The sequence below is a fragment of the Lutra lutra genome, chromosome 13 (assembly GCF_902655055.1).
Source record: "Lutra lutra chromosome 13, mLutLut1.2, whole genome shotgun sequence".
Classification (NCBI taxonomy): Eukaryota; Metazoa; Chordata; class Mammalia; order Carnivora; family Mustelidae; genus Lutra; species Lutra lutra.
Window position 1 is genome coordinate 13,753,051 of NC_062290.1, and position 8,793 is coordinate 13,761,843.

Sequence of the window (8,793 nt, forward strand, 5' to 3'; positions counted from 1 at the left end):
CTAATATCACTTAGTACCTAGTTAGTATTCTTTCTGGTTAGGGCTGTTGGGTTACTCTTTTTTTTTTTTAAAGATTTTATTTATTTATCAGAGAGAGAGAGGGAGAGCGAGCGAGCACAGGCAGACAGAATGGCAGGCAGAGGCAGAGGGAGAAGCAGGCTCCCTGCAGAGCAAGGAGCCCAATGTGGGACTCGATCCCAGAATGCTAGGATCATGACCTGAGCCGAAGGCAGCTGCTTAACCAACTGAGCCACCCAGGCGTCCCTGTTGGGTTACTCTTAATTGTAGTTCTTTCTTCAAGATAGTATGAAGGTTTAATTATTTCCTTTTAACCCTTAAAATCTTAATATGCATACTTAACAAAATCTTAGGTAGTATCTCTACCCTTGGGTAACATCAGTTAAGTGTCTGCCTTCAGCTCAGGTCGTGATCCCAGGGTCCTAGGATCAAATCCCACATCGGGTTCCCTGCTCAGCAGGGAGCCTGCTTCTCCCTCTGCCTGTTACCTTCCCCTGCTTGTGCTCGCTCTCTGATAAGTAAATAAAATCTTAAAAAAAAAAAAAAAAATCTCTGTTCTTTTCCCCAGATTCAAAGACTTGGACTTTCCCTCACATACTATTTATTTATTTATTTATTTGAAAGCCAGATCACAAGTAGGCAGAGAGGCAGGCAGAGAGAGAGAGAAGAGGAAGCAGGCTCCCCGCTGAGCAGAGAGCCCGATGCGGGGCTCGATCCCAGGACCCTGGGATCATGACCTGAGCCGAAGGCAGAGGCTTTAACCCGCTGAGCCACCCAGGCGCCCCCTCACGTACTATTTTTATCAGGGTTTCCATTCTATCTTTTTTTTGTTTTTCCTTCAAATTAGACTTCATTATTACTGATTTATATCGTCAGTCTCTATATGTTTATATATATATGTTACATATGTTTGTGCGTGTATATATGTATGTATATTTATATATAGAGAGAGTAATCCCTCTACCCACCATGGGGTTGGAACTCAGGGTGCCAAGATCAAGAGTTGCATGCTTCCCCAACTGAGCCAGCCAGGTGCCCCTCTTATTTGTTTATATTTACTGACATGTTAGCCGATTTCTTTATTCCCTCCCCCCATTAACTTCTGTCTCCTGTGATTATTTTCCATCTTTAAGAATGTCTTTTTGCGTTTCCCTAGTGAGGGAGTCTTTTGGTGATAAGCAATCTTAGTTTTACTAAGGAGGAAGAGTTTTACAGAGGATGTGGTTGTGGTTGAGTGTTGTTGTCCTTGGTCCCCCCAGACCATTCCAAAGTGCTGGTGTCCCACCTCACACTCATTGTGACTTCCTTCTATAGGGTCTCTCTTTTGTGTGTCCTGTGCTGCTTTCTCTGTTGTGATTATTTTTGTTATAACTCCTTTATTTTGTGAAGGACACTCTAAGTGGCATCTTAAATAAGGGGCACGTGAGGTAAATTTTTGGAGCCCTTGCATATCTATAAATGTTTTTGCCTTCACACGTGATTTGTAACTTGATATGGAATTTGGCAGGCATGGTTCCTTGTTTAAGTAATAGTCCTAACATCTTTCAGGATTGCTGTTGAGAATTCAGTGTCCTTTTGAGTCCCCATCCTTTTGTTTGTTTTTCCTCTCTGAGACTGAGGAATTAAATCCTTAATTTATGTTGTTCCTCCAAAATTTTGTTACAGTATGCTGGGGGTCTTTTCCACTTATTTACATCAGGTGAACCCTTTCAACTTGAAAACTATGTTTTTTTGTTCTGGATTTTTTTTTTTATATCAATTCTTTGACAATTTTATTCCTTTTGTTTTATCTGTTCACTTTTTCTGGAACTGCTATGAGTTACTTAATAGGTATCTTTGAGTTTTTCTCTCGGTCTATTGTCTTTTCTCCCTTATTTTCTTTGTCTTTTATAGTTCTACAGTTTATAGTTCTCTTGTAGTTCTATAGTTTACTTAATCTTGTAGTCCAATCCTTCTGTTGAATTTTTAAGAACTCTGATTTTTCAAGAACTTTTAAAATTTTTGATTCCTTTTTCATAGTACCCTGTTTAGTTTTTATGGGTGAAACATATTCTCTTATCTTGCTGAAGATGATAATATCTAAAAAGTATATTATTCCAGGGGCACCTGGGTGGCTCAGTGGGTTAAAGCCTCTGCCTTCGGCTCAGGTCATAATCCCAGGGTTCTGGGATTGACCCCCACATGGGGCTCTCTGCTGAGCGGGGAGCCTGCTTCCTCCTTAAGCATCTGCCTTCAGCTCAGGTCATGATCCCAGGATCCTGGGATCCAGCCCCCATCAGGCTCCCTTGCTCAGCAGGAAGCCTGCTTCTCACTCTACCTCTGACTGCTTCTCTCCCTGCTTGTGGTCTGTCAAATAAATAAATAAAATATTAAAAGAAAAATATATTATTCTGCTTTGTACATTATACCTGTTTTCTCTGGATTCCTTTCTTGTTATCTTTGTTTTGGGCTTCTGTTTTTCCTACTTGAAGCTTTCAACAAATGTCTGTCTACCCTTGATTCATAACAAATAGCACGTTCTATGAAGGGAGTTTGAGAGGAAATTGAAGGATAAAAAGATTTTCTTTGCTATTGTTTTGAACTAAGCACTTAATGTTTGATTGTCATCCTTTCAACTTCACATATTATTATTGTTTTTCAATAACCTTGACTTGTTTATGACTATGTTTTCTATGGGTGAATGTAAATTTAGGCATAAGCTTAGAGGAGATTTTTTTTTTTTAATTTTATTTATTTACTTGACAGAGAGAGATCACAAGTAGGCCAAGAGGCAGGCAGAGAGAGAGGCAGGCAGAGAGAGAGGAAGGGAAGCAGGCTCCCTGCTGAGCAGAGAGTCTGATGCGGGGCTCCATCCTAGGACCCCGGGATCATGACCTGAGCTGAAGGCAGAGGCTTAACCCACTGAGCCACCCAGGTGCCCCTTAGAGGAGATTTTTAAAAAAATAAAGCATTTAAAAATGTTTTTAAAAAGATTTTATTTATTTGACAGAGACACAGCGAGAGAGGGAACACAAGCAGGGGCAGAGAGAGAGGGAGAAGCAGGCCCCTTGCTGAGCAGGGAGCCAGATGTGGGGCTCAATCCCAGAACCCTGGGATCATGACCTGAGCTGAAGGCAGATGCTTAATGACTGAGCCACCCAGGTGCCCCCAGGAGATTTTTTTAAAAAGATTTTCTATCTTAAGTCATCTCTACACCTACCGTGGGGCTTGAGCTCATAACCCTGAGATTAAGAGTTTTGTGTTCCATCAACTGAGCCAGCCAGGTGTCCCCGTTGTAGATTTTTAATAGTATTGACTACAAGCAAGTATTTCTTTGTCTTAAGTTTTGAGGGCCGACACTTTGCCCATTCATACTTATTAGAGCACAAGACTATGAATTAGGAGGACTGGGTTCTAATTCCTGATTTTTACTGTGATATCATCAATGAATCTGAAAATCATCTCCCTTGTGTGTAAATGAAATCCGGTTTCCTCACTGACCATTCATGGGGATCAAATGTGATAAACCAATTGTCTTCACTCACAAGTCATCAGTCTAAATGTCCTTCAAACCGTCCATCCCACAGAGACCTGTAAGCATGACACTTGCTCCCCAAGATGTTATTCTTTCAGAAAAGATTACTTTTTGACTGAGGTTGGCCAAAAGCTGGCACATTTTAATTTGTTACGATTTCTTGTTTGCTCTTGTTTCCTAACCTGGTCTGTTTTCCATTTGTTGGAATATGAATGAGAATCCCGAGGCCATATTCTACTTTATTCAGCCTCCGATTTGTGTTTTATAAACAAACGTGGTTGTGTGAAGTTGATGTCCAAAAAGTGACTTTAGTCCAGTAATCATCTTGGGTGAGTCAGACAGGTGGCAACTGAAAGCACAAAGGAATAATCCGTAAGTGACTAAGGCAAAAAGTAATCCCCTTCAGAACCAGGTCAAGCAGTTTATTTAGGGCTAGGATAGTGACTCAGCTCTCGAGGCTTGTATTTCCAGGTTGAGGGACTTGCGAGGTGTTTTGAAGAGTGTGTGCGTAGCTTGGTGGGAGGAGCTATTCATCCTTCTGGAAGAGTCATTTTGCGTCTCTCTCTGTCTCTCTCTGTCTCTCCCTGGCTCTGGCTCTCACACTCTTTAACTCCCTTTTGTTCTTTCTCTCAAGAAGGGAAACATAAGTGGGGAAGTTTAATTTCATTCCCCAAGAGGATCACAGAGGACATCAGAGATTAGCTAGTGATTGATTAGCTGTAAGAAAAAAAAAATATGCATAGTTTTCTTCAAAAATAACCCATAGTCACCACAAGCCATGACACAAACAGATATGAGACGAGTAATTAAGCCCAGGTTTCTAAGATAATGATCCAGGGAAGACGTAGTACAGAGATAAAGAAGAATAGGCCTGTATTTATTGAGCCTGTGTGCTATGTGGAAAGCTGTGGCAATAAATGGTAAAAATAATACATGATTCAAAGTTCTTTGGATAAATAGAGCCAGGTAAGAACAAATGAGTAACATCAGCAAAGCAGATTGTGTTTCTGTGCACGAGGAGACGTTGTTGTAAACCGTAAGTCCATTCACTTCAGACATATGTTAGGCATACAACAGGGACAAAGAAATTGTTCTAGAAATTGGAAGGAGCTATAAAATAAATAAGACATTGTTAAGGAAATAAAGGGATTTCCTATTTTATATGTATTTCACTTGTTCAGATTATGTGGTTCTTGTATTGTGCTCTGTATTATGTTCTCATTAGTGTTATTCCTGCTGAGGCTGTGGGATAAAACTTCTTGCTCTCTTTACCTGCCCTAAAGAAAGCTGGGGAAGAGAGACCAGCTATCAATGAACAAGCCAGAACCCAGAGGGCTCTCAAAACTCAGATCCATATAGTGTAAGCCTATTACAGGGTTGGATCTTGCTCTGTTTTGTTTGTTTGTTTGTTTGTTTGTTTTGATCGTTGTTTGACTGTTTTCCTCCTGAGTCTTAAGTAAGGTCTCCTTGTGATGTTCTGACCTTGTTTTACCTGTACTTCTGACCATCCAAAGAAGGGTCTTAGGTGCTTGTGAACTGTGGTTCTCAAAGTTGGTCTCTGGACCAGCAGCATTAGCCTCGACCTGGGAACTCATTAGTAATGCACATTCTTAGATCCTACCCCGACATCCTAGATCTGGAAGTCGGGGGCGGGGGAGGGGGCAGCCTAGGGATGTGTCCCCTCTACCAGGGCATCCTGAAGCTGGCTCACTGTTGAGCGCCACTGCTCGCTCGAAAACTGAAGGAGAACAGCGCCCTCTGGAGCTCAATCCAGGTGAAGCAGGAGAGCAATGTTCTTAGGAGAACATAGCTCAGAGAGACGAAGAGTGAATCTCGCAGACAAAGGAGAATTGAGCAAAGCGGTAGAGTGTCATTAAGCACGGAGACAGAAAAAGCTCTCAGGAGTGAGAGGGGACCTGACCAGGTTGCCAGTGTGGGCCCTTCACCTGTGGCCTTGTATTAGGACTTTACCAGGACCCTTGTCAGTTATCAGGTCAGTGGCCTGGAACCAGACTTGATGCCTTTTTTTTTTTTTTAAAGCATCTCTCTCTATATGTTTTTTAATATTTTATTCATTTATTTGACAGAGAGAGAGATCACAAGTAGGCAGAGAGGCAGGCAGAGAAGGGGGCAGGGAGCAGGCTCCCTGCTGAGCAGAGAGCCCGATGCGGGGCTCCATCCCAGGACCCTGAGATCATGACCCGAGCTGAAGACAGAGGCTTAACCCACTGAGCCCACCCAGGCGCCCCCAGACTTGATGCTTATACATTATGTGAGGTTTTTTTTCTGTGACATCTGTGATCTATAGATACATGTTGGTTAATCTTTATAGTGAACTTTTCCTTTGGGCCCTGGTTCCTTTTTGTAAGGTTACTATTATTTTCTGTTACTATTATTTTCTGTTTCCCACAGAGCCTGGTTGGGACCCCTGTGCTTTCCCTACCTGAAGTCCCATCCTCTTCCTATTCACAGCGGGGAAGGGGAAGGAAGTCAGGGTTTCCAAGCCCATTTGTCTCTTCCCACACGAAGATACTTCTACCACGGTCAGTTTGGGAGGCTCTGGATTGATTTAATTAAGGGATGTTGCTATTGTCTTCATAATAGTCCAGGCTCTCAAGATGGGTGCATATGGGTAAACTTTAAAATGAGTATTTACTCTTCTATTTTCTTTTTCCAGTTCTGGTATTTAATTCACTCCCTTACTGAAAAGCTTCAGTGCTTTTCCTTTTTTTAAAGATTTTATTTATTTATTTGACAGACAGAGATCACAAGCAGGCAGAGAGGCAGGCAGAGAAAGAGGGGGAAGCCGGCTTCCCACTGGGCAGAGAGCCCAATATGGGGCCCGATCCCAGGATCCTGGGATCATGACCCTAGCTGAAGGCAGAGGCTTTAACTCACTGAGCCACCCAGGCACCATTCAGTACTTCTCCTTAAACAGCCCTCTGGGCCTGATCTGCTGTGCCTCTGCATTGGGTCCCATTCTACTCTCAGCTTTGTCCTCTCTTCTTCTTCACCTGGAAAGGTCTTGCTTCCTTTCTTCTGTACTCTAGTAACTCTTGCTACAGCTAGTAGTCTTAGTCCCCTCTCTAGACTGAGCAGCCTAGTCCCCTCTCTAGACTGAGCTTCTTGAGGGTAGGGAAGGCTTGCTAATACTTTTTAATTCCCAGCCTTTAGCACAGGCACTGCTTAACAACAGGTGATTGGAAAATCGTTTCCAAATGAATAAATGGATGAGTGTAATTCGGGGTCTGGTTGGTAGAGCTAGTTGCTGTTCCTCAAACTTCCCACTTGTCCGTTCCCCATACAGTCCCTTTCAATGTGAAATGCCCTCCTATGTCCACCTGTAGCCTCTCTAAATTCCACCTGTCCCTTAAGATTCACTCATTGCTGCTGTTGGATAAACATGTGGGAGCCAACTGTGTCAAATGGATATGCACTCGGTCAGGTGCAGCCGTCAGCTGGCAGGTGTCCTAAGTCACACTGTTCTTACGGCAAAGTGCATACATGATAAAAATAGCACTAATAGTAACAATAACATTAATCTATAATATTAATGGGTTATATTGATTGAGTTCTTATCATGTGCTAAGTCTTGTACTAAGCCTTTTGCATATATTATTTAATTCTTAAACTAGCCCATGAGGAAAGTGTTGGTATCTATAAAATAATGCAGGCTTTAGAGGGGTTAAATAATTTGCCCATAGTCATGGAGCTAGAAATGTCAAAGCTAAGATTAAAATCTAGATCTGGTCAACTCCAAAGTCAGTGCTTTACACTTGAAGTTAAATAGATCACTGACAAAATATATAGGTATTAGAGACCCTGCTAATGTAGAATTGTGAATCTAACCAGACTAGCAAAAAGCCCGAACTCCTATGCCATTCAATGAACGAACTGATATTTATTGAGCACCTAATATGGGGCAGGTATTGTTCTAGGAGGGAGAGGGTGTAGCAGGTGAATAAGACAGAAAGATCCCTGCTCTCGGGGAAGTTACTTTCCAATAGGAGAACCTCTTGGAAGAGATAACATTTGAGCAGGCTGTGGATAACCAGGAAAAGCCATGGGAAGAGTCTATTTCAGGTAAAGGAAGGAAGGGGAAAAAGGCCCTGAGGCTAGGAAAACTGGTGGAGGGACCAGCACCCACAAAGCAGTAAGTGGAATTGACCTTGGATCAAGCTTTTGGGGCATAGGTTCTGTAGGAGTGGGAGCCAAACCCCGACTCTGGTGGCCCCGAAGTTGAAGGTAACCACAGGAGACTGGGTTCTGCATGCCACCAGACATTTCCCTACTTTGTTGCCCTTTCAGAGTAATTTTTCAAGAACAAAGCCACATTCTCACGGAGGCTCTCTGTACAGTGGCAGGATCCTGTTCCCACAGTCTGTAGGGTTAACCTTAAGAGTTAAGAGTGAGGCCCAAGTGAGAGTGACTCCTTTGGTTAAGGACATACAATTGAAAAGCAATGATGAAGCCATCTCAAAGTCAGTCTTCACTCTCTTACCACTGTGCCCTAATAGTTATGTACAAGGTCAATGCTAAAATACATGTTTTATGGGGGCAGACCATTCCCACAGCAGTCCTCCTGACATCTTACCATTCTAGTTCCAAATCCAGTTCACGATGCCCTTTTTGCTTCTTCTTCTTTGGCCCCTTCTTCGGCCTCCATCTTGATGTCTTCCAGGTGCTCTCTCCTGGGTCGGGCTTCCCTCTCAGTGACTGTTGCCTTTTTGTGGGTGCTGTGAGGATCTCCCCGACTTGTTTGAGGGCTCACAGCTTTTCTCTTCACAAAAAGACTTCCCTACACCATGCCGCTCACCTGCTTTTGTCTAAAGTGATTCCTCCTTCAGAGCGTCCCTAAGAAAGAAAGCCTCCGGGATGTGCAGGGCTCTTCAGCTCTGGTGACCGCAACACTGGCTGTGAGTGGCTATGGCCAGTCACTGTGACATACTCCTCAAGATACCTGCATCCTTACACCTTTGTGGAGCAGGTCCACTTCTGGAGAAAGATCTACGGAGCATCTCATAGGCCAGGTGCTGTCTGTAGACACTGGGGGAAGGGCTGTCAGCCAGACAGGGCTCTTGCTCCCGGAGAGAAGTGTTCATAAGTGAGTAAATGAGCAAAGTAAGTCAGATGATGATAAGTACCATGAGGAAAAGAAAAGAGGGTGTGATAGCAAGGTGGGGGAGCAGGCATCACTCAGACTAGGCAGGTGGTGCGGAGACGGGGGGATGCAGAAGCCTCCCAGCGGGATATTCATCAGA